Here is a 27,822-nt window from a genome sequence, read left to right on the forward strand (position 1 = left end):
AAAAGAATAGATTTGATGTAAAACGTGCACGTGAGCCAATGTTTAATTGCAGTTCTGGTTTTCCGGTGATTTCCTCTGGAAGATGAGCACAGAATGTGCAAAATTCCAATCACCTTGGCAATGGGCATGCCATTTGGCATACTTATTAATCAACCTGGGCAGCTCCAGCTTCAGTTGAGCAGGTGTGATTCACACATAACTGTGCATGTAAATAGGATTTGCATGTTCCATTTCTGATTCAACTCACCAATCTAGCTGACAGGGTATTTCCATAAAAAAAAAAAAAAAAAAAAAAAAAACAACTCAACCCAAATCATCACTTCTTTAAAATTTGAGGAAATTTTCTGCCTTTTGACTCCAAAGAAAACATTTAGAAGCATAAATATTGGTCAGAGATAATTCTCTAGAAGAGACAGGTCATGATTACTCTCAGATGCCCTATAGGACATGGTAGTTCCATTAAATTCTTTGTCACACTATATAAAAAATGGAATCAAAGAGTTTGTTTTTAATCGGCTGAGATAACATGTAAAGTACTTTGCAACCTTAAAAAGCAATGCAAATGCTAATTGCTATTATCATTGTTATTGCTAATTATCAATAATATGAATTATTAGTATCATAATTATGTCATTGCACCAGACCAGACATGTCCTTACTGTAGGTATTTTTCAAGGAGGAAATTTCCTCTGCCAATGAAGGTCAACAACTACTCTACCATGTGCCATACTTTTAGAGTGTTGCCTTGAGCACCAACAACTTGATGAGTCTGCCCAAGTTCAAATGGTCAGTATGTGTCAGAGGCAAGGCTTGAATTCAGGTCTTCCTCATTCGGAAGCCAGTTCACTATGCACTATGCCAGGGTGATTCTCACAAAGAAACCATTCAAATATCATGGAGTCACAGTCAGGATCAAATAAGATTTAGCAGCTTCCATGTTAAAGGAGCAGAGGGGTGAGAACATGATAATTCAAAAGGAAAAAGAGCTAGGATCAAAACCAAGGAAAATTTGCACAGCAAAAATGAATATAATCCATCTGGAGGAAAAAAACAAATATTGAATGAGAGGCCTTTCAAGCCTTCCTGATGAAAAGGCCAGAGCTGAATAGAAAATTTGACTTTCAAATGCAAGACTCAAGAGGAACATAAAAGGGTAAACATGAAAGAGAAATCATAAGGGACTCAATAAGGGTAAACTCTTTACCTTTCTATATAGGAAGATGATAACTGCAACTCCTAAGAACTTTATCATTATTAGAGAAGTTAGGAATTCAGAGGGCACAAGAGTAAGTAGGTTATATTGGGATGACCTGAAAAAATGTTTAGGTAAGGAAAAGGATGCACAGAAAGAAGGGAAAAGAGAGAGGAAGAATAGGGAAAATTATCTCACATAAAAGAGGTATACAGAAAAAGAGCTTTTATAGCAGAGAGGAAAAGGGGGTAGAAGGCAATACTTTAACCACCCTTTCACTGGAATTAGTTCAAAAAGTGAATACACACACACACACACACACACACACACACACACTTGATTGGGTATAGAAATCTGTCTTACACAACAGGGAAGTAGGAAGGGGAAAAAAAGAAAATAGAAGGGGGTGAGAAGAAAAAGAGGGAAGGTTAAGGGAGGCAGTGAAGAAGGGCAGGATAAAAAGAGAGAGAGAGAGAGAGAAGGTTAAACAGAAGAAAATCAGGTGGAGGGAAATGTGCAATTAGTAATCGTAACTGTGAATGTGAATGGCATTAGTTCACCCACAAAATGAGAGTGAATTGCAAAAGGGATTAGAAACCAGAATCCAATTATATGATGTTTACACAAAAGCCACTTGAAACAGACAGACATACACAGAGTTTAAAATAAGTGGCTAGAACAGAATCTATGATGTTTCATCTGAAATTAAAAAAGACAGGGATAGTAATCATGATTTCATGAAATCATGATTTCAGACAAAGCAAAAACAAACCTAATTAAAAGAGATAAGGAAGGAAACTACATCTTGCTAAGAGGTACCATAGACAATGATATAATATCAGTACTAAACATGAATGCCTCAAAGAACATAGCATCCAGATTCTTAAAGGAAAAGTTAAATGAATTATAGGAGGAAATAGTAAAACTATACAACTGGGAAAACTCAACTTTCCTCTTTCGGACATAAATCTAACAGTAAGATAAATAAGAAAGAAATTACATAGATGAATAGAATTTTTAAAAAGTTAGATATGATAGAACTCTGAAGGAAATAGAAGGGGAATAGAAGGGAATATACTTTTTTCCTCTATTGCACGTGGTACCATAAAAAAAAACTGACCATGTGTTACAATATAAAAACTTCACAAACAAATGCAGAAAAGCAAAAATATTAAATGCACCCTTTCCAGAGCATAATACAATAAAAATTACATTCAATAAATGGTTATGGAAGCCTAGATTAAAAATGAATTTGAAATTAAACAACTTAAAGAAGTAGGTCAAAAAACAAATCATAGTAGCAATCAATAATTTCATAAACAATGAGACACTATACCAAAATTTATGGGATGCAGCTGGAATAGTAAGTACTTAGAAGAAAATTTGTATCTCTAAATGCCATAACAATTAAAGAGAAAAAACAGATCAATGGATTGGGCATGCAACTTAAAAAACTGGAACGAGAACAAATCAAAAATCTCTAATTAAATACAAAAATGAAAATCCTAAAAATGAAAGGAGTACAATGAAAATGAAAGTTAAAAAATGAACTAATAAAGAAAACCAAGAGCTAGTTTTATGGGTAAGAGGAAAATAAAATAGATAACTACTGGTTAATTTGATTTTAAAAAACAGATCAAATTACCAATAACAAAACGAAAAATATGAATGCACCATCAATTAGTATGAAATAAAAGCAATTATTAGGAGTTACTTTGCCCAATTACATACCCACCCGTTCCCTCCCCACCCTCCCTAGCCCTCCCCTCTCTTTCCTTCCCTTCCCTTCCCTTCTTAAAACTTTAAATCTACTGCACTCTGAAGCTCCTACATTGAACCCTAGGCCCCTGCCTAAGGGCTGATTTCTGGACCCTCCTGGCTTAAGAGTGATTATCTATAGTAACTGTTGCTGTTTCCCTCCCAGTCTGATGTTTTTTTTTCTATGCCTCACTAAAGGGGCCATCCCCTGGCTACTTCTTAAATAGGCCTATTCACTGAATGGGTGTTACTTCACCCTAAGTGAGTTCCTGAAAACACCTTGACCTAAAGGGATCAAGGTCTCCTATTACATCCTGCATCATCTCCAGTCATCTTAATGAATATCTGGTCACTGGATTCAGATGGCTCTGGAGGAAAAATGAGGCTAGTGAACTTGAACAACCCTCCCTCACTCAAAATAAAGTCAAGTGCAACTCGTGTCATCATTTCTCCAATGGCATGGTCTTCTCTGGCAACAAGGACGAATACAACATCTGTGAGTAGATGTAGCTGCCTGAATGGGGACCCAGCTAGCTGGGTAATTTAGCTCCTCCTCTCCTGTCTGTCTCCCCCTCCCCTTTCTTCTCCTGTCCAAAGGAAGGTAAATTTGGATGGCTAGAAGATGCTCGGTTAACTTGGGTTTTACTGGCTAGTTTCCTTTCCCTTCCCTTCCCTTCCCTTCCTCTCTCAAAACCTTAAACCTACTGCACTCTGGAGTTCATATGTTGGAGGACGCTAGGCTCCTACCTAAGGGCTATCTTCTGGACCCTCCTGGCTTAAAGAGTGATTATCAGTAGTAACTGTTGCTGTTTCCCTCCCAGCCTGATGTCATCTTTTTCTATGCATCACTAAAGGGGCCATCCCCTGGCATCCTTTCCAGTATGATCTCCTGTAACAACGCATGATTTAGAGTGGGAACCTCCAGGTGACAAACACAGAGAGCTCAATTTCCAAATCTAGTTAAGGATAAAAAATGCTTTAGTCAATCTCTCACCTGGGTAATCAGAAAAGAATACATGGTTGACAAAAATACTAAGTTTTGAAACTTTATTGAAGAATGCCAGCATATATAATGGTATGTACCTCTATATCACAGTTTGGGACCTCATAATTGTTAACCATACCAACAAGATATTTTTAACCACTGTGTGTCAAGGATTGTGCCATGTGCTTGGCACAGAAAGACAAAAAGGAGACAGTGTGATGCCTGTCTTCAAACACTTTGTGTTGTCTATCAGGGAATATGACATTAGAATATGTTGGTAAATTTGGTGGGGAAGGCAGTGGTAGCTAGGAGTGATGGGAAAGGTCTTAGGCAGAAAATTACTTGAGCTGAGTTTTGAAGGAAATTAAGGATTCTAAGAAGTAGAGATGAGGAAGGAGAGTATTCCAAGCATGAAGGACACAGACACAGAAGACAACAGATAGCGTTTTATATGAGAAAAAGGAAGAAGCCAGTGTGGCTAGACCACAAAAGACAGGAAGGGGAGTGATTTATAATAAGACTAGAAAGGTAGTTGGAGTAAGGCTGAGGAGGGCTTTAAATGCCAAAAAGAGGAGTTTGTCCATGACACTTGAGGTAATGAGCAGCCTTTAAGTTTGCTGAGTGGCTAAGTCAAATACTCATATTTGACTGAAAATCACTTTGGAAGCTAGGTAGAGGAGGATTGGAAAAGAGAAAGGCTTGAGGCAGGGAGACCAATGAGGAGGCTCTTGTGATTGTCCAAACAAGACACAAAAAGGACCTGAACCAAGGAGGTGGCATGAGAGCAGAGAAAATAGGGCAGATGTGGTGATGTGTAGGTAGAAACAGCAGGATTTAGCAATTGATTGAACTTGTATGGTGAGGGAAAATAAAGATTTGAAGGTGACTCCAAGGTTATGAATTTGAGTGACTATAAGGAACAGAGAATTCTAGAAAAAAGGATAGATGAGTGTGAATATGATTTCTATTTGGAGACATATTGAAGTTGGGATACTTGTGGGACATACATTGAAAAATGTCTAATAAGCAACTGGTGAGGCAGGGCCAGTGAGGGCAAAAGAATGAATAAAGCTGACTCTAGAGATCTGGGAATAACATTGTATGAAATAATATTTAAACCCAATGAAAAAAAGAAGATCCGAGAGAGTCCCTCAGTATACCTACATGCAGAAAAAGATATAGAGATGTAGGTAGAGAGACAAATAGATAGATGATACATATGATAGACTGATGGATTGATAAAGAGACAGATCATCTGATCGATGTGATAGACAAGACAGTCAGACAGATAGATAGATAGATAGATAGATAGATAGATAGATAGATAGATGATAGACAGAGAGATAGACAGATAAATGGATGATAGATCGATATGAAGTTATACACATATATTGTTTGGAATAAGAAAGTGTTCATGGGAAAAGTTTCTAATGGAAGTTCTGGGTATCTGAAGAAGGTATAATATTTGACAGATATCTTATTATATTAATATCTAGAATAACAGAGGCTGAGTGGTGTACTAAATAGAAAACTGGCTCCAAAGCTAGAAAACCCTTGTTTCTGGTACACTGACACTTACTGGGCTGAGAGACCCTGGGTATATCACTTCACTTTTCAGGATTCTATGCAATTCACTTAAGTTCTAGAGAAGGGACCAGTCTGTACAACAGAAGAGTTTCCTTCCTGGTAGTTTCTCATACCACTGAAATCACAGGTGTTTCCTACTCCTATGCTTAAAATGAATACTAATTAGTCACAGGGTATGTTATTATTTAAAAAGAACTTTTGATCACCTAATACAATGGATAATTTAAAGTGTATTCACTAATTAACAGATCCCAGGATTAATTCATTAGTTGAGGGAGTCTAGGCTGTAAGAAAACTAAGAACAGATGCTTTTAATGCCTCATGTTGAGATACAGAGTTGTCAACCCCTTATTAATACAATAATTAATAAATTATTTAAGTTACTAGTAAATAAATAACTGCAGTGAAATGCTTGCTGCCATGTTGTCTCTTGGTAAAGTGGATCAGGGGGAACTAGTATATTGATTGAAAGACTCAGGATCCAAAAAATAAGGACAATATGCTAAAAAAATGGAACTCCTTCTTGATCCACAGATAGACTCAATGAATTGATGTTAACCTCAATGACGTAAGTATTAACTTCATTATATGAAGTTATATTCATTATATGAAATTCATATTATCTTCATTCATTGTTAAGATAGAAAGATGGAATTTTCTCCAATCTAACATAGTTCTGATGATTTGTAATGAGCTCTTAGAATTGGATACCATGCCCAAGGCAATGACATAAGTGTTGGAAATACAAAATACTCCCTTGTTTATATAGGTGAGAGTAGGAGAATTCTAAAATTGTTGATAAAGTTCTCCATTTACTTGTAAATAACACCTAACATCTCTTCCAGCTTTAAATCTAGGACCCAATGGACATTCACATGGTGGCTGTTGTCCTTTGTTCTTGAAGAGGACCAAAATGACATCACTACACTTGAGTAAAATTTCAGTGTGTCCAACTATGACTGAACAGATCAACATGAGCTCAGAATGTTCTACCATAGATTGGGCACAAAAAGTCCATGAAAACTTTTGGAATGGATTCTCTAAATTTGTACATCTTGCGTTTCTTTTTCTGCTTTAATATTTCAGTCCTGCTTTGCTCATAGAGCACACCTTCTCTGATGTGGGCACACCATGCTGGGAGGTCCTGTGCCAGTATCTCCCATGTCACATAATCAGTTCCAAAGTTGTTAAGAGAGACCTTGAGAGTGTACCTGTAGGGCTTCCTCAATTCACCAGGTGAACACATGCCCTGTGTGAGTTCTCCATGAAATAGTTTTTTTGGCAAGCATATGTTTTGCATTCAAACAATGTGGCCAGCCCATCAGAATTGCAGTCTCTGAAGCAGAGTTTGAATGCTTGGCAGTTTAATTTGAGAAAGGACCTCAGTGTCTGGTATCTCATTCCATCAGGTGATCTTCAAAGTCTTCCTAAGACAATTCAAATGCAAACAATTCAGTTTTCTGGTATGGAACTGGTGTACTGTCCAGGTTTCACAGGCATACTACAATGAAGTCAGCACAACAGCTCTGTAGACCTTCTTTTAGGTAGTCAGTCTAATACCTTTTCTCTCCCATACTTTCCATTGGAGCCTCCCATACACTGAGCAACCTCTGGCAATTATCAATATGTACCTCCCTAGAAAGTACACTACCAAGGTAAGTGAAATTATCCACAGCATTCAAAACTTCTCTATTTGCTGTAACCAATGGTTCCATGTATGGATGTTGTGGTGATGACTGATGGAGCACCTATGTTTTCTTGGTGTTAACTGTTAGACCAAAATTAGCACAAGTAGCAGAGAATAGACCCATACTTTGCCGAATCTCAGCTCCAGAGGCTGCATTGAGGGCACAATCATCTGCAAACAGAAAATCACACACCAACTCTGCTTCCACTTTGGTCTTGCCTTGTAGCATTTTCAAGTTAAAGAATTTACCATCAGTATGGTAGCTGACCTTGACTCTGTGTTCATCCTTTTTTGAAAGCATTTGTCAACATGACTGAAAACATCATGCAAAAAAAACATGGGAGCCATCACACAGACTTGTTTCACTCCACTGGTGACTGGAAAAGCATGAGCGCAATGGCCATTATCCAGAACCTGGGCAAGCATGTTGTCATGAAACTGACATAGAATGCTGATGAACTTCTCTTGGCAACTAAATTTTGACATAATTTTCCATAAGTCCTCACAACTGCACATTGTATGTGGTGATAAAGAAAGAAATGTATAGTGATTACTCGTTGCAGGAACATTCTTATAAATGGTAGATTAGTAACTAAGCCAATGTACCTTATATTCATACACAAAGACTACACATTTTATAGAGAGCACTAGTTGGTTTGCCTGACTGAAATTTTCTTTTTTTTAATATAACTTACTAAACATTTATTAAATACCTACTGTGCATCAAACATTTAATAAATACCTAACCATTGGGCTAAATTCCACCAATACAAAGATGAAAATGGAATAGTTCTATCTATTGAGTCACTAGAGAATTAAGAGAATTTGCCCGTATTTCAGAATTTGACAGAGTAGGTCAATTTCCCATGTAAATATCTGGTAAGTGGTCATACATTTTTAAAAACTTAATTAATTTATTTGTTTTCAGTTTTCAATAATCACTTCCATAAGTTTTAAATTTTTCTCCCCCTCCCTCCCCAAGACAGCAGGCAATTTTATAAGGGTTCTATACATACATTTTTATTAAACACATTTTCACATCAATCATGCTGCACAGAAGAATTAAAACGAATGGGAAAAACCATGAGAAAAAAAACAAAACAAGACGTAACACAAGAGAAAACAGTCTATTGCATTCTGTCTTCTTATCCCATAATTCTTTCTCTGGAGGTGGATGGCATTTTACCTCAAGCTGACTCTGCAATTTTCAAAAATAACATGAACTAACATTTTAATTCCTGCTGTGTAACACACAGCACCTATTTAATCCACAGGCAACTTTCACGTATATTCTAATTTTCCATGTCTGTTTGGTTTTCTTCTTCTCAGCATGCTTGGACCTCATTGCATAATATAGATGATGACATTTGATAGTTTTTCTGATAGTTTTAACAGAAGTTATTGTAGAAAATCATGACAAAAAAAGAAAGTTCCAGAAAATATCTTAGTGGGACCACTGATAAGAAACAGGAAAGTGAATGGCCCAAAGTGACTGAGTAAATATCCTAGGAATTACTAAGATAAATGTGATTTTAGGAGATAGAGAATGTTATTATTTTGAGTATATCACAGACTACAATACACAGAAAATTATCTCTATCCCTTAATATTTTCCATTTAAACTACTTCTTCCAAATTTAGCTTTCTGTAGTTAGTCTGTGCTATGTATGAGTTATATATTCATATATCTATAAAACACATACACATAAAGAAAGATGATTTGGCCTAGTGGTAAGAAGGCCAGCCTTGGAGTCAGAAACACCTAGGTTTGCATCACTACCTGTGTGATTAGTCATTTAGTCTCACTGCTCAGAAGGAGCTTTCTAAGTCTGTTTATTACAGATCAGTTACTGATTTTTGTCAATGGAGAGTTTACACCAACTGGGAGTTCCCCAAATCTATGAAATAATAGGTCAAGAACCACCACTCTTCTCCCCAAAAATATTGCTTTCACATGCAAGCACACACATATACACATGCACATACATGCACACACACATGCATGCGTTGTATACAAATAACAAAAAAATCCACCTATTATCAATGTATAAAAGCAACTGCAAATTAAAGATGCTAAAATATGCAAAAATTTAAATAGAAAAAAGAAGACAGGAAAACATATCCATTAGTTCCCCCTAAAATACCTCATCTCTAAAGAATTCACACACATGTGAGTTGTTCCTAACACTCCCATTGGAGAATACATTTTTCAATAAGCACATCTGGAAAAATCATACACTATTAAAATCATAATCATATTATGCCTGAGCCTAATTTTATTCTGTCCCTCTGGTACATAAAATAATTGATTGTCTAGCAAATTTTTATTAAGTATTGACTTTATGGATTCACTTTCTAGTAAATATTTTTTTTCAATCAACCTACTAGGAAGTTTCACTCAAATTATAAAAAAGAAATTTTTAGTTTATCTGATTTACAAACAGTGCTGCTACCATGTGAGAATCAATCTCTTTCTGAATGTGTCCATTTCATATCTAAACACAAACAGTTATGCATACGACATGAGGGTTCATTAAGACAAGTGTGGTAGAAATTATAAGGGTGGGTTTTCATATTTGGCTGACGAAGTCAGTTTTATGACTTTATACCCATGTATCTTGGAGAAATACATATGTAAATATTGTCCTCTGAATTTAATGTTGTATGTAGGTTATCCATCAAACATTAAATCTAATTGCTCAGATCATTTTTTTTGTCGGTAATCATGATATCCTATAAATCTTTTAAATCAGCTAAAAGTATTTTTATTTTTTTCTCATCACTCACATTTCTAAATATCTTACTCCGACTTTCCTCTCCCTCATAATGAAGGAGAAAAAAAGAAGAAAACAGTTTAATAATACTAATTAACACATCAATCCAGTCTGACGTTTCAAGCAGTCAGTGGTACACTGGTAAATGTTTAACAATCAGCTCTCCAGAAAAGAAAATGTAAGCAGAGGGCACTTTTAAGTTTAATCTCCATTATTAACAGTTTCTCCATTTCTTTCTCAAGTCTAGGCAATCAACAAAACAACAAATCAAGACCTGACTGGTAATGTTTACCAATTTCCAAGGCATTCCACTCACAATGAAAATTTAACCACAGACTCTTGCCTGGCTCTGGAACACTCCTATGAGTGTTCCACATAGAGAGGTCCCAACCTCTGGGAAGTAAGGGGGCAAAGTGGATGGAGTGTTGAACTTGGAGTCAGGAAGCCCCAGTACAAATCCTGCCTAACACATTTACTAGCTCTATGATCCTGCAAAGACACTTAAAACTTTCTCAGGCTCAGTTTCCTCATCTATAAAATGAGGTTGCAGAGAGTTTGACACTGAGAATATCAAATGGAATAGCATATGTAAAGTGCTTTATAAACTTTAAAGTGACATACAAATGCCGTTACTGAACACATTCTCATATCTCTTCTTTAGAGCCAAGTTTAGACATCATTTTACTGTTCTGATTTTTTGTTATCATTCTTTCCATTTATGTTGTTCTAGTAATTGTGCTTATCTTTGCTCGTTCTACTAATTACTTTCACTTAATGATTTAACATATATATATATTATACATACACACACATATGAATATGTATGTTCATCCATACACTTTGTTAAAACACAATCAATTCACTTCATCAGGGATTTATTGTTAACACTATGGATATAATAATAAAATTAAAAGACTTCATTCCCTAAAGGAACTTATATTCTATTGAGGAAAGAAGAACGTAATTGTCTTCACGTATCTTAAGGGCTATCACATAGAAGATTACTTCCATGTGGTTACAGAAAAAAGAATTTGGAATGGTGATTGAAAGTAGGAGAAAACAATTAGAGTTGATGTAAGGAAGTTCTTCTTGCCAGTTAAGAGCTATTTAAAAATGAGATCACTTGCCTCATAAGCTATTAAGTTCCCCATCATTAGAAATATTCAAGCAAGAGGTTGGATGACCCCTTGCCAGGAATGCAGCAAAACGTATTAAGCTCACATCCTTTATAAAACTAAGAGTCTATAAGTCTCTGATTTTATGAAATTCAGTGGACAAAATACATCTTTTACTTCATAGGAAAATAAAATGTGCATAAAATGTAGTGGGAAAATGTGCTAAATTTACCAAAACTGGAATTCAGTGGTTGGCTATAAAATAGCAAAAAAACAACTATTTTGCTACCTCTGGAAATGGAAAAAGGTAAAAACATCCATTTTTTGTCCAACTTCATTACATAAATTATTAAACAAATTACCTAATTTTTATGTAGCTTTTAGGAAAAAGACATTGATTTCAATATTCTGATTTCTAACCTTCTACAATCCCCAAGCAGGAAAAAAACAAACAGAACAGTGACTAATGGAGAATGAATAAGTCTTGACTTGACAAGGACATCAAATGTTTGCTAGTGAAAGTGGTTTCAAAGACCTTTTGGTTTCTTCACCATAGCAATTATTTTATAACTGTTAAACTTCTTAATCTGTGTCAATGTTAGTGTTCCTTCATTGATTTCTCATTTTTCAGGGTCGACAGCTCATTTATATAAATCAGATGAAAGTGGTTTTAATTGCATTCCATATATTTTCCATTTTCATCCTTTCTTCTATTTTCAAGTTAATTTTGAGCTTTAAAATAATGTCAATGATGTGTCAGTTAACAGTTAACACACTTGGGAATGAGCCACTTCCTGTCTATTAAAAATAGTCATTTCATTCTTCGTTATCATGTTAGATGTTCTCCATGTCCAGACTCTCCCAACTATTCTCTCAAAGAAAGAATTTCTTATGGATAAGCTTCTCTATGGTCTACAGTTTAATACGTTCATTATCTTATTTTATCCTCCTGAAACATATCTTACAACTTATTTTTTGTTCATCCTCCCCTATGCCATTTTTCTATTGAAGTCACCCATTATGAATGTTAATTTGAAATGTTTTATTATGTTCTTCAGAGAAGTTCCCCAATCCTACATTCTTTGCAACAGATACTGGTACTTACATTATCATTATTTTCATGGTGATATTTTTGATAATGTTTATCATGGACATTCAAATATAAGACAAACAACTGTCCCCTGGAATTATGACTTTTGGCCTCTGGATGCACAACAAACGTCAATTCTACTAAATCACTGATTTGACTCTCCAAGGAGAACTTGCAAACCATCACTTCATTTAACTGTGACATCTTTTTGTACCCTGATCTCATTTATAGTGACAATATTAATAGAATTTAATTCTTCTAGTTATATGTAGTCTTGGTTATCTATGTTTAGAATACCAAGAAGTAGTTTTGTTCATAAATTATCAAAAACTGCGTAATTCTTAGTACCCATCATCCCATTTTCTGAATCTCTCTCTACATAAAGACTGATGGGAGAGGAGTTTACATCCTGTCATTTTACTGAATTTATGGTTTCATTCATTGTAGTTGAATCTCTATAATTCCCCAAGTCAACAGTTATATCACCTGCAAAAGTGAGGGCATATGTTTTCTCTTTGTTCACTACCATATGTTCTTTTTCATGCATAGCTCTATAACTAGAATTTCTAAAAGTATAAAAAATAGTATTGTGACAATGGACATTCTTACTTTATATAGGTTTTACTGGAAAGATGATTAGGGTAGTTCTTCATTACAGAGACTGGTAGCTCTTGGATTTAGATAGATAGATAATACTTACCATAAGAGACAGTGTGAGATAAATAACCAGCCTCAGAGACACAAAGACCTGGATTCCAATTCCACCTCTGACATATCCACTCTGTGACTGTGGGTGCCTCTCTTGTGGTAACCTTTTCTGGCTCTAGTGTACTCAACAAGACTATTAACTTGCAAAGAAAGTGTCAATCAGCATGAATAAAGGGAATTGCCTTATCCAATAGTTCCTTATACCAAAGAAACCACTGGTCTAGTCCCTCTCCCTATCCCTGTTATTAACCATATTAAGGAAAGGTATTTGTTTCCCCATGCTTTTGAATAGTTTTCAACATAAATAACTATAATATTTTGTCAAAAGCTTTTTCTGCCTCTACAAAACGAAGTGTTTTTAAATGAATAGGGTCAATTATGTTCATAATTTTCCTAATCAAACCAACTCTATATTCTTTGATAAAAAAAACAAATCTAGTCAAAATTTAGTCATTTAATAAGTCATATTATATTCTCTGCTAATATTTTGTTCAACATTTCTACATCAATATGCATTAAATATATCGATCTATCATTTTCTTTCTCTGATTTATCTCTCTCTGGTTTAAGTATAAAAACTATGTTTGTTTCACAGAAGGAATCTGAGGGGATCCCTTCTTTCTCTGTTTTTGTTATGCTATACAGAACATAGAACCCAGAACTAGAAGTCCAAAAGAACTAAATTCAAAACAGGCTTCAGATATCTAACAGCTGTGTGACCTTGGATAAGTCACTTAACTGCTATTTGCCTCAGTTTCACCAGTAAAATTGGCATGAAAATAGTCTTTCTCCCAGGGTTGTTGTGAGGATAAAATGAGTTAATACTTATAAAGTGCTTTGCAAACTTAAAAACACTATATCAATGTTAGTTATTATTTTTAACTATTTAATATTAGAATCAATTGTCCTTTGGATGTGATTGAATTCACTCATAAATTTGTTTGCTCCATTTCCTTCACTTCCCCTTCCTAATGGAGAATTACTTTATTAGGTTATATTAATTCTCTACTTCTTGTTTTGTTAACCTGAGAATTTTATATTTTAAAATATATTCATCAATTTCATTTTGATTTTCAGTTTTGTTGATATATAATTGGAACAGGCTTCTAATAACTTCTTTTATTTCATCTTCATTTGTGAATCCCTTTTCAATTTTGATTTTGGCAATTTTATTTTTCTCTCTTTTAAAAATCAAGTAGCTAATGCTTTGTGTATTTTATTGCTTTTTCCAAAAATAGCTCTTAGTTTTCTCAAATTATTTTTATATCTTCTCTGAATTTTCATTTTGTATTTATTTGGGAGTTTTAAAATTTATCCCTCATCTATATATCTTTTTTTTAGTTTAGTGTTCAATTCATTATTCTGTTGTTTCTCCTTTTTGTTGATGGAAGTGTTTAGAATTTTCTCAGAAACATGTATACTTTTTGATTCTCATTAAATAATCTCCAGAAAGGTACCTTAGCTAACTTTTTTTTAAAAAAATTCTATTCAGATCTTTAAATTCATTTTTAATTGATCTCTCTTTTTTTACTTTTATAGGCTTGAAAGGGACCCATTGAGGTCCCCAATTAATACAGTATTGCAATTTACTTATCCCTGTAAATTGAGTTTTCCTTTACATTTTCTTTCATGTTCTGATTTTGTTTCAATATTTTAATCTCATGTAATCATTGAATTCTGTTTAGTATATTCTATTGTTCAGGGAGTGTACTGCTGGATAAGACTTTTCACCATGACTCTGTCTCCTGCAATGCCTTGGAATGACCCAGGGCAAGGAATTCTTCAGCCTGTATCCCTGGACCTTATAGGGACTGGATGTGTTCCCAAAGGCCCAGGGCTAAGTTCCTACAGACCTCATTCCTGGAGCTTGCAGTGATTTCTGCCATCCCAACTACATTTCCCCTGAGTGTCTGCACATTTCAGAGCCTGTGAGATCAGGCTGGATTCAAGGTTTCTAGCACATCCCCACTCAGTATGCTCAGACTTTAGACTATTTTCCAAGGGAGCTTATATTGGCTTTAACCTCTCCCCTTATGCACCTTCTTCTAGTTCCCACAGGCAGATTCTAACCATCTTCTTGTGTGTTCCTGCTCTGGATAGATGAATGTACTAATGTTTCCCTTCTGTCTTCTTAATTACTTACTTTTCTGGTGCTCTTTCAGATAGCTATTAGAGTATACGAAGAGAAAAATGGAGTCCTCAATCACCTTTCATGTTGTCTTCTCAACTGGGAATCTTTTCCTCTTTGCAAAAAGACCTAGAAGAAAACCAAGACCCAGCACACTGGACAGAACTGTAGTGGCACGTGTATGTGTGTGTACATATGTGTATACACATGTATGTATATATAAGTACATACTAGAGAGATATGAAACTTGCATACTCTATCTACCTTAGTAGAACATAAGCTCCTTGAGGGCAGGGATATATTTTTTTCCTCACATCCTTAGCAACTATCAAAGCAAATTTTTTGTATTTGGCTTGTTATTTCAAGAGTGCATGATGCCCATAGAGAAGAATTTTCTCAATTGAAACAGACCAGAAAAGGGAAGAGAAAGGACCATATATGTGGCACTGTGCTAAATGCTTTAGATGTATTACAGATTTAAAATTTTATATCATTTGATCCTCACAATAACCTGGGAAGTAGGAGATATTTTTAAGACCCATTTTACACATCAGGAAATTGAGGCAGTCAGAGGTTAAGTGACTTGCCCAGAGTCACATAATCACTCAGTGAATGAGACCATACTTGAATTCAAGCCTTTCTGTCTCTAGGTCCAGCACTCTATCCATTGGCACCAAGCCGCCAGCTCTGAAACTTAAGAATCGTAGAGCATTACCCAAGGTATTTAAGAGTTAAGTGACTTGCTGGGTCACACTGCTGGAATGCTGCAGAGAGTTCTTTGACCCAGATCTTTCTGACTTTGAGGCTGGCTGTTTATCCACTATACTGTTTTACCTCTTGCCTTGCATATATAGGCAATTCATGAATACTTGTTAGATTGCATGGGTTCAATTCAATCTTTAGAATGTCATAGACAAGAATGGCAGCATGGGCAGGTATAAATCTGGAGAGACTGCACCTACACCATTGGAGGAACTATTGACATTGATGATCTCACAGATGCCTGGCATCCTGCAGCAGCCATCTATGTGACTTCACAGTAAGATACTTTTTTACTTTAAAGCCATACTTTAAGAAAAAGGTACAAAAGGAAAAAAAAACTTCCCTCCCAGAGCAGGTGTATCTAAAAACACGAAACATTGGAATAAAGTAACCAGTGCCAGAGATCTGGGGCATTTAAATAGGGCCCACCAAGATAGCAAGGATTTCAACTTCCAGTGAACTAATAGTGACAAAAGAGAGGCCACTGAAAATGCAATACGCCACAAGATGAGTGTAGGTCTTACTGAAATTCAAGGCAAACTACAGAGCCCCAAAATGAAAAATGACCAGACTGAAATAACAAGGAATAAAAGGCTGGCCTCATTTTGTGTTGGCCAGTTATCCAGTGGAAGGCCTGGAGATACCACCAATAATTCCCAAGATGCTATTGAGAGAGGCTGCTGTCAAGGGTTTACTACATTCAACCAAAAAGAAAATGAGTAGTAACAAAACGCCTGTGATAGCCATGGTGTTGCCAACCAGGAAACAGAAAAAAGCTCTCTGCATGAACACATCTATGCCAAGGTAAGCATTAATATTACCAAAGCAGCTTCTTTGATTCACGTCCTCAGGTGTGGAAGATGAAATCTTCCAAGGGGCTACTGGCTTCACACTGACTTTCTTGCCTTTTGGTTTAAGAGGTCTGTAGAGAGTCCCTGATACACAACAATTCCCTAGAATTGCTCCTAGGATGACAAGGATGCCCTTCCACCCAAAGCTGGTAAGCAAATACTGATTTAAAGGTACAAGAATGGATGACATTATAGTACTTCCTATCATAGCACTGCTGTTCACAAAGGATCTTCTTCCCAAAAAGTACTTGGCGATGATGATGTGAGGGATATAAGCAGAAACCAAGGTCAATTCTTGTCAGGAAGATTTAAAAAAAGCAATTCCAGATGAAGACAGGCATAACGTGGACATGAAGCAATTGTTTCTCAATCAATTTTTATTTCAATGATATGTCGCATTTCCAATTCTATAATTACTTTAATTTAATAGGACTATAAAATTATAACCACAAGGGATCACTTACAGATCCCATTCCTCAGAAAACTCAGCTACACAGAAAGTACTGGAGACAGCACTGGTCTTGGGCCTTCCTGACTTATCTGTTGCTCTGAACGTGGGCAGCTAGGTGGTGCAGTGGATAGAGCACCAGTACAGGAGTCAGGAGGACCTGAGTTTAAATTTCCCCTCAGACACTTGACACTCACTAGCTGTGTGACCTTGGGCAAGTCACTTAACCCCAACTGCCTCATCCTGGGTCATCTCCAGCCATCCTGATGAATATCTGGTCACTAGATTCAGATGGCTCTGGAGGAGAAGTGAGGCTGGTGACCTGCACAGCCCTCTCTCCCTCAAAACAAAGTCAAGTGCAAGTCATGTCATCATTTCTCTGATGGCATGGTCTTCTCCGGCAATGAAGGATGAACACACACATTGCTCTGAACAATGGTACACCTTGTTGGGCCTCATACAAGCTATTTCTCAGAGGCTATCTTCAGCCACACAAAATGTATTCGCACTTAATTTAGCTACCTTACAATAGGAAAATTATGAGAATAAAATAAGCTAATACCTGGGAAATGAGTCTAGAAAACAATGAAAAGCATTCTACAACTAAAACAGTAGAATAACGATTAAGTTCATTAGTCTGTATGATTAATTTAGGCTGCTCTAATTTCGAAAGCAAGGCGAGAAAGGTCAGTCTCAATTAGGGAAGTAGTTTTGGCAGGAAAATACATTTAAAGAAGCAATTTTGCTACTTCCCAAAATAGGCAATAATTTAAACTAAGTTAACAATGAGTTGGCCAGTAGATCTTGAGGCTTTAATGAATAAATCAGAATGATTTGCATATAGATGACTTATCTATAAAATAGTATGTTTAAAGTGCTTGGAAGTGAAACAACCTCTTAACTGGGTTGAACAATGGCCTCCCATTTAAACTGGAGATATGTGTGACATAGTGGGAAAAGTCTCTCTGAATCTCTGTTTCCCCAACTGTGACCTGTCTCCTGGCTTTAACACCAAGACCTGCGACAAGGTGGGTCCTCTGACAAGGACTTTGAGCAGTCTAATCTAAAGACTCTCAGATTAATCTTCATTAATCTTAATCTAATAGGCCTCTCCTCATCCACTTAGACATTGTTTAAATTGATTCCTCAGTGATTAGCATATTTCCCACCCCTTTTAATTCCCCAATACCCGTGATTCTGAACCTTCTACTTCTGATATACAAACCCATTCCCTATCCCCAACTGCCTTCTCATCCTCCCCAATCCTATAGCCCTCCCCAGGCCCTGCTTCAGATCTGCCGGGCCCTTCCACTGTGACCTCTGGAATGCCTGATCCCTAAGTCACAAACTGCTTTTCATCTTACATATTTTTCTTTCCATCTTTCACCTTCTGGTCCTCATTGAGTCCTGCCTTCTTTCGGATGCCATTGGTTTCTCTCATACTCCCAATTCATGGTAGTTGTGTCATCATTGATTGTGCCTTGCTCAATGCCCGCCCTGGATGACCCCATCATTGGCTACCTTTGCTCCTATGCATGAGTCGCTGAATGGAGCCAGAACAAATCATGGGCTTCTGCTGTTATCTAATCTCCACTGGGCCTTCACTGCAGCAAGGTAATCCTTCTACTCTATACTATCGCACTTTCCAAGATGTCTTCTTTCTCTCCTCAAGCTTCCCATGGCTCCTTCCCTCCTCCGAGCTTTGAGCCAAGGACCAGTCTAAGATGAATAAGTGCCTGTTTATATGAACCCCTTGATCCCATTCCATCCCACTTCTTAAGCAGATCGCCCTTTCTAGCATGCCCATTATCTCACTCATTTTCAATTTCTCACTACCTATTGGATGCTTCCTTGTTGCCTATAAATATATTCATGTTTCCCTTATCCTTAAAAATGTCCTCACTGGATCCTACCATCTCCACCAGCTATCCCTCAGGTTTGTGATGTTTCTCAAACTATTCTTCTATTTCCTCTTTCTCTCCAGGTGTTCTGTTTCTTTCTCCTTTGCCCTTCCCTGAAATACTTTCCAGTTGTGGTTAACCAGCTAGGTGGTGCAGTGGTTAGAGCACCAGTGCAGGAGTTCAAATCTCACCTTAGACACTTGACACTCACTAGCTGTGTGACCTTGGGCAAGTCACTTAATCTCAATTGCCATATCCTGGGTCATCTGCAGTCATTCTGATGAATATCTGGTCACTGGATTCAGATGGCTCTGGAGGAGAAGTGAGGCTGGTGACCTGCACAGCCCTCCCTCACTCAAAACAAAGTCAAGTGCAAGTCATGTCATCATTTCTCTGATGGCATGGTCTTCTTCAGCAACGAAGGGTGAACACACAACCTCCTTTTAGTGTGGAACTTTGGTTGCATGTCCTTTACAAAGGTGTGGACACATCTCCACTAAGAGGACTGGAGACATCTCCAGGGCCCAGGTAGTGGTTGACCCGTTTATATCTCATTGAGGGAGTGTGATTAGACCAGAGTCAGGGCTTAATTGGCTTAAGATATTGTGGATGTGCTTTGGAGGCACCACCTTGGAAAGAGCCTATAGGAAGCCATCAGTCCCACATTGATCAGTTATAAGGATCTAGAGAGCTAAGATAGACAAGAGAGAATGATCCAAGGGTAACTGTACTGAAAAGTATAAGCAGTGAGCACCAGCAGAGAACATCCTCCAACATACACACACCACACACACACACACACACACACACACACACACACACAGTCAGACCACACATCCATGAAAAGACAGAAGCAGAGCCTCTCACCCTAAAAGATGCCAAAATGCAGAAGGCAATGGTGAGGTAGTAAAAAAATCAATTAATCAACAAGAATTTATTAAGCACAAACTACCACCAGCTTTTAAGAACCTAGGAAAACTGGCTTTAGAATCAGAGGACATGAGTTCAATTGCTATCACTGTTACTTTCTATCACTGTTATTTTTCTGTGACTTTGGGTCAATCACTTACCCTCTCTCAGCCTTAGCTTTTGGATCTCTAAAATGAGTAGGCTGGATGATGTACCTGTAAGGTTCTTTCTAGGTTTAAATCATCTGATCCCATATTTTCTTGATCACACCTAGTTTATCTCAGGTGGGGATTGTTCTTCATGATTCTTCATTTCGTTGTCTAGGTATTAAATAAAGAATTCTAAACGCTGGGATTCCTGAAGTTTGCTGACTTGTCCCTCCCCCATGAAAAAATCTTTATTATATAAATAATATAGTTATATAGACTTCAGTTTAAAAAAAGTGTGCAGTGAAATCATCTATAACTCAATAATCACAAACAGGACACTAAAAAACAAAATGATTTTGCAAAATCAAAAATTACTCATATCCTCTATGAATGAAATTTTAAGACATGAAAACATCTACTTTAAAATTAGAATACTTTAAATTATATGTGGATATATTAAAAAATAACCTTTTATTTTATAGGTATGGACTCTCCTTTCACCATACAGATCATGGGCAACATGTCTGTAAGTTACAGTCTTAGAGAGTTGTCCTACCTTGAGAAAAGTTAAGCTACCAGGGTCACTATATAGGGTCATTATATAGGTTTTATACCTATACCAGGGTCATTATATAGGTTTTAAATGGCAGAAGAAGGGCTGAAACCCAGGTCCAGCTCCTCCTTACTCCCAACTCTGACACTTTAGCCACTGCGGTGTAGGATACACTCTTTCATATAATTACACTATTGAGATTTCCATTCTTGTTTTTAAGCAGGGCAATCAAGATTAAGTGACTTGCCCAGGGTCACACAGCTAGTAAGTGTTAAGTGTCTGAGGCCACATTTGAATTGAGGTCCTCTTGACTTCAGGGCTCGTGCTCTGTCCACTGCACCACCTTGTTGCCCCTGATTTTCATTCATTTTTGACATAGAATGTTACCAAATATTTTATACTTAAGCAACTTTATTTATAGAAAAAAAGACTATTTAAATGAGAGTTTAAAGCATATGTTACTTTGAAAAAAAATACCCTATTCTCAAACAAAGTTTTAAACTTAAAGCTGATTTTATTTCTATAAAAAAATTAAACAATGTTTATCATTATCCTTTTTTGACATATTTTCCAGTTTGATGGGTGTGACTAATATGACAAAAAAGGAAAATTATATATGTTGGAGAAGATGTGGGAAAATTGGAACACTAATGCATGGTTGGAGTTGTGAATTGATCCAACCATTCTGGAAGGCAATTTGGAACTATGCCCAAAGAACTATAAAATTGTGCATACCCTTTAAGGTTCTGTTTCCCAACGAGATCACCAAAGAAAGGAAAAGGACCCACATGTACAAAAATATTTATAACAGCTCTTTTTTGTGGTAGCAAAGAATTGAAATTGAGGATAAGCCCATCAAATGGGGAATGGCTGAACAAATTGTGGTATGTGAATGTAATGGTATACTATTTTGCTATAAGAAATGATAAACAGGAAGATTTCAGAAAAACCTGGAGAGACTTCAATGAACTGATACTCAGTGGAGTGAGCAAAACCAGGAGAACATTGTACAGAGTAACTGTGTGATGACCAACTTTGACAGACTTAAATCCTCTCAGCAATACAGTGATCTAAGACAACTCTAAAAGACTCATGTTGGTAAATGCTACCCACATCCAGATAAAGAACTGTGGAGTCTGAACGCAGATCAAAGTACAGTATTTTCTCTTTTTTGTGCTTGTTTTTCTTTCTTGTGCTTTTTCCCTTTTGTTCTCATTTTTCTTTCACAACATGACTAATGTGGAGTTATGTTTAATGGGATTATACATGTATAGCCTATATCAGATTGAATACTATATCTTGGGGAAGGAGGAGAGGAGAAGAGGAGGGAGAAAAAAATTTAGAACTCAAAATCTTGTGAAAGTTGAAAACTATCTTTAAATGTAATTGGAAAAAAAATAAAATACTATTAAGTAGAAAAAAATATATAATTTATTAAAAAAAAAGAATATTAAACAATAGTGATATATTCACTATGAGCTGTGAGCCAGCTAATTCAGGGTAGAGTCCTTCAAAGGGGTGATATAGTTTGGCCTATCAGCTGCAGGGATATACGGATCCAAAAATAATCCTAGGTCTCTCAAAGCTACTGACAAATTGACCCACTGACCTGACACTGAAGATAATCCTGTGTCTTTCAAAGTTACCGGTTAATTGACCTATTGGACTGACCCCATATTTTTATTCCCCAGATTATGCTCTGGTATCTGGGGTCAGAAGCAGGCTGCTATTTTGTTTTCCTTAAAGGGGTAGAGGCTTAAGCACCAGGACAAGTTAGTACTACTTAGCCAACACACAACCAAATTTATAAATTCCCAGTAAGACCAGGGAGGGCATAGAGGAAAAGAGGCCAGTCTTATAGGTGCTGCAGCAATTATGACCTCAATTAAAGAATGTGATAGAAGGAACAGATATAAAATATTTCAAAGAAAAAACATAAAGAATATAAAGGGATAGAGATGGGACCTGTAATTTCATTGTTATACAGATCTCATGTAGGAGAAAACTCAATCTTCTAATATAGGTTGGCACCTTCTCTTCAACTTCAGGTCCTAAAGAGTTGCCTGAGGTACCAGAAGGTCATTTAAGACTTGCCTAAGGTCACACAATCAGAATATATCAGGAAAAATGAATCTCAGTTTTCTCGCCACTATACCAGGCTACACTTCATCCACACATGGTGATTAGTAGCAAATAAGAAATTCAAGGGAGGAAGAGATTAAAGTGTTTGAACCAGCACGGCAGGAAGAAGAGCCCTGACAAAGAATTACAAGTGAGGAATGGAGGGTCAGTTTTGAGATGAAAATATTTAATGAGTTCAGTTTTAGACTGTTTACAAGTGCTTGAACTGGTTTGAACTGGTTGAAGTGATAATTGGACAGTCAAGTATATACATCCAGAAAGCAGTGGGACATCTAAGATTATGAATATGGATGAGCATAGAAGGCATATTTAAAGTAATGAGGTTGGATGAGTACTTCCTCCTCCTAAATAAAAGGAGTACTGAAATAAGATTAAGTGCTTGATTTTGAGGAAAACCTACAGTTAGATGAGAAAAGAAGGTATGAAAGAGCAAAATGTAAGAAGGAGATAGAGAAGTAAAAGGGGAATACACTTAATACTGTGTAGCTGAATTAAATTTATCAATATTCATTAAATATATAGTATGGTACATATTGGAAATAGGAATTTGAGAGAATGACAGTGACTGTCTTTAAGGAGCTCCCAGCTTAATAAAAATATATATGCACAGATTAAAATAACAAAATAGATAAATAGAAATAGCTAATAGATTAGAAAATCATAGCGGGGGCAGAGCCAAGATGGCGGAGTAGAAAGACACACATATGCAGGCTCTCCTCACACAGCCCATAAAATACCTGTAGAGAGGGACTCTCAACAAATTCTGGAGCAGCAGAAGCGGAGAACAACAGAGTGGAGGAGATTTCCATCCCAGGGTGATCTGAAAAGCCCACGGGAAATGTCTGTTGCACTGGATGCTGAGCAGAGCCCAGCCCAGCCTTGACTGCCATGCTCTGCTTGCGAACAGCCCTCAGGGGCAGAAATCTCCATTCTTGGAATCCCCAGTCCCAGCAGCAGCAGGTTCGCAGATCCCTCAACCCACAGGCACCAAAGATCAGTGACAGGGTTTTTTCAGCTGACCAGGAAGGGAGAAGGGCCTTCCCATAGCTCCAGCCTTAGGCAGCGGCTGCAGAGGCCACATCAGTTGGGTGGCAGCAGTTCCCACAGCAGCCCTACAGCAGCCTGCATTCATTATTGGATTGTAAAAACCCCTGGGGGCACTGAGGAGCTAATTATTACCTCAGCCTTGTGTAGAGGCCCTGAGGGAGCTGATCTTTATCTCACACTGAATGGCAGCCCTGCCCATGCAGCTTTTCTGAATCTCAGTCCCCAGTGCTGGTTTGGTGGAACTGGAGGCCAGGTGACTGTGGAGAGGAAACTGCTAAGATTCTGGGCGCAAAAATCTGTCCTGCTCCCAGACCAGTGTACACTTGATTGTGCCACTTTGGAGGAACTGAGAACTTACAGATTCCCAGAGTATACCCTACTCTTGACAAAGGACCCAAAAGTCAAGTAACTGGTTGGGAAAATGCCCAAAAAAAGGGGGAAAAAAAGACTATAGAAGGTTACTTTCTTGGTGAACAGATATCTTCTCCCATCCTTTCAGATGAGGAAGAACAATGCTTACCATCAGGGAAAGACATAAAAGTCAAGGCTTCTGTATCCCAAACATCCAAAAAAATTATTCAATGGTCTCAGACCATGGAAGAGCTCAAAAAGTATTTTGAAAATCAAGTAAGAGAGGTGGAGGAAAAATTGGGAAGAGAAATAAGAGAGATGCAAGAAAAGTATGAAAAGAGGTCAACACCTTGCTAAAGGAGACCCAAAAAAATGATGAAGAAAAATAACACCTTGAAAAATAGGCTAACTCAATTGGCAAAAGAGGTTCAAAAAGCGAATGAGGAGAAGAATGCTTTAAAAAGCAGAATTAACCAAATGGAAAAGGAGATTCAAAAGCTCACTGAAGGAAATAATTCTTTAAAAATCAGAATGGAACAGATGGAAGCTAATGACTTTATGAGAAACCAAGAAATCATAAAACAAAACCAAAAGAAAGAAAAAATGGAAGATAATGTGAAATATCTCCTTGGAAAAACAACTGATCTGGAAAGTAGATCCAGGAGAGACAATTTAAAAATTATGGGACTACCTGAAAGTCATGATCAAAAAAGAGCCTAGACATCATCTTTCATGAAATTATCAAGGAAAACTGCCCTGATATTCTAGAACCAGGGGGCAAAATAAATATTGAAAGAATCCACCAATCACTCCTGAAAGATCCAAAAAAAGAAACTCCTAGGAACATTGTGGCCAAATTCCAGAGTTCCCAGGTCAAGGAGAAAATATTGCAAGCAGCTAGAAAGAAACAATTCAAGTATTGTGGAAATACAATCAGAATAACACAAGATCTAGCAGCTTCTACATTAAGGGATCAAAGGGCGTGGAATACAATATTCCAGAAATCAAAGGAACTAGGACTAAAACCAAGAATCACCTACCCAGCAAAACTGAGTATAATACTTCAGGGGAAGAAATGGTCTTTCAATGAAACAGAGGACTTTCAAGCATTCTTGATGAAAAGACCAGAGCCAAAAAGAAAATTTGACTTTCAAACACAAGAATCAAGAGAAGCATGAAAAGGTAAACAGCAAAGAGAAATCATAAGGGACTTACTAAAGTTGAACTGTTTCTATTCCTACATGGAAAGACAATATTTGTAACTCTTGAAACTTTTTTCAGTATCGGGGTAGTTGGTGGGATCACACACACACACACACAGAGAGAGAGAGAGAGAGAGAGAGAGAGAGAGAGAGAGAGAGCGCACAGGATGAATTGAATAGGATGGGATCATATATTAAAAAAATGAAATTAAGTGGTGAGAGAGAAATATATTGGGAGGAGAAAGGGAGAAAGGGAATGGGGCAAATTATTTCTCATAAAAGAGGCAAGTAAAAGACTTTTCAGTGGAGGGAAAAAGAGGGGAGGTGAGAGAAAAAACATGAAGCTTACTCTCATCACATTCGACTAAAGGAAGGAATAAAATGCACACTCATTTTGGTATGAAAACCTACCTCACAATGCAGGAAAGTGGGGAAGAAGGGGATAAGCAGGGTGGGGGGGATGATGGATGGGGGAACATGGGGAGGAGGGAGCAATTTGAGGTTGACACTCATGGGGAGGGACAGGATCAAAAGACAGAATAGAAGTAATGGGGGACAGGATAGGATGGAGGGAAATATAGTTAGTCTTACACAACACGACTATTATGGAAGCCATTTGCAAAACTACACAGATATGGCCTGTATTGAATTGTTGCCTTCCCAAAGGGGATGGGTGGGGAGGGAGGGAGGAAGAGAAGTTGGAACTCAAAGTTTTAGGAATAACTGTTGAGTATTGTTTTGCATACAACTAGGAAATGAGAAATACAGGTAATGGGGTATAGAAAGTTATCTTGCCCTACAGGACAAAAGAGAAGATGGGGATAAGGGAAGGGAGGGATGTTAGAAGGGAGGGCAGATTGGTGATAGGGGCAATTAGAATGCTTAGCGTTTTGGGGTGGGGGAGGGGAGAAATGGCGAGAAAATTTGGAACCCAAAATTTTGTGGAAATGAATGCTGAAAATTTAAATAAATAAATTTAAATTAAAAAAAAGAAAATGATATAGTACATAAGATGCTTCTGTAAATACATATCTAACTCATTAAAGCAAAGGTCACAATCAATAGCAAATTAGAAAGAATAAACATTCATAAATTACATGCAATTAAACAGATCCAACATGACCTATTCAAAAAGCAATTCATATTAAAATATTAGATGTGGATAAAGATATCATTTCTAATTAACACCATTTATTAAAGAAGTTTAAAAAATGGAAAGCATCCACACTAACAAGGGGGCCAAAGAATCCCCAAAGCTGAAACACAATTTTCTTGCCCAGGGGAAAGACCTGACAGTCAAGGATAAAACTAGTTTACAGCTGAGTTTATTAAGTAGGGAAGGAGTTTGGACAGACCTACAGTTCAGGAAGATCACTCAGGAAGCTAAGTGAAAAATGGAGAGCCTGGGCTCAAAGATCTCCAAGGAGGGGAGCCTCCACCTCCATGGGCAGCCCATTCCAATTTGGGACAGTTCTCATTGGTAAGGAGAAATTCCCTCTTTGAAACTCCCTACCAATGTTCCTGGATCTATCGAACCCTGGCCAAATCATGTAATTACCCCGGCCACAGTTTCTTCCTCTATAAAACAAAGGCCCCTACCTCACAGGGTTGTTAATCAAATGAGATCATGTGTGTAATGAGGTCCCTATATGGAAAGTACTTCACAGGTCTTTAGCTCTATATAAATGGGAGCTTTCATCATCTTGGGTGCTAATAAGGCCAGTAATAAAAACAGGAAACCATAGAGGTTAGGTTATATACAAAGCACAGCTCACTCTACCAGGGGCTAATAAATTGAATGAAATAAGAGAGTTTGAAGGATTGGAAGCTTTTGAAACCCAGGGATTCATTTTTTTTCTGCTATACAGCTTGTCAGAGGGGAGGTAAATGCGACAGTCAACTCTCTCCGACCATGGGTGGATTATTTTATTACCCACGATAAATCTTGCTTCCAAATTTTTACTGACATTGTTACCTACTCTGCTTAATTAAATATAAATTAATAAACAGGTTCTCTCCAGAAGCCAGAAGATGAAACCTTTTAAGAGCAAACACTTAATTATCTCCCCACCACAGGGAAGGTATGAATTAGTAAGTTTCGAGAGAGAAGCCTGCTCTTCCTAATGCTGATGCTTGGCATCAACCATGGAGTTTCCGTTCTTTATTCACAACATGCACAGGGACTGGAGGAGAAGCTGAACAAGGGGCTAGGAGAGGAAAGGAAAGTGACAGAACTTCCCAGGTGCTCCAGCTTCACACCTTTGGCTTCCAGTTCCCTGTTCCCCTTTCCTCCGGCATAGACACCATTTTTTGAAGGATCATATTTTCCACAATGTCTAACAATCCAAATCCAAATATGAATATCAAAATTCATTCCTAAATCCAATAAAAATTATTTCAACTCCTCCCATCATCAATTTGGATTATCTGCACTGCTGTTCCCAACCAGGCACATGGGTGATCTAGATAGATAGACAGACAGA

At 37.2% G+C, this 27,822-nt stretch overlaps 1 long non-coding RNA gene across 4 annotated transcripts in view; it reads right to left on the reverse strand.

The window, feature by feature from the left end:
* Positions 1-27,822, reverse strand: part of LOC140497599 (uncharacterized) — a 293,457-nt gene that overhangs the window by 243,116 nt on the left and 22,519 nt on the right. For 2 of the 4 annotated variants that reach the window (XR_011964746.1, XR_011964745.1), the window contains one exon: positions 8,203-15,153. The exons of the other annotated variants lie outside the window; for them this stretch is intronic. This is a non-coding gene — a long non-coding RNA (uncharacterized lncRNA). Of the gene's footprint in view, positions 1-8,202; positions 15,154-27,822 lie in introns of those variants that run through there. 4 annotated transcript variants of the gene reach the window in all.

The sequence above is a fragment of the Notamacropus eugenii genome, chromosome 3 (genome assembly GCF_028372415.1).
Source record: "Notamacropus eugenii isolate mMacEug1 chromosome 3, mMacEug1.pri_v2, whole genome shotgun sequence".
In the NCBI taxonomy this organism is placed as follows: domain Eukaryota; kingdom Metazoa; phylum Chordata; class Mammalia; order Diprotodontia; family Macropodidae; genus Notamacropus; species Notamacropus eugenii.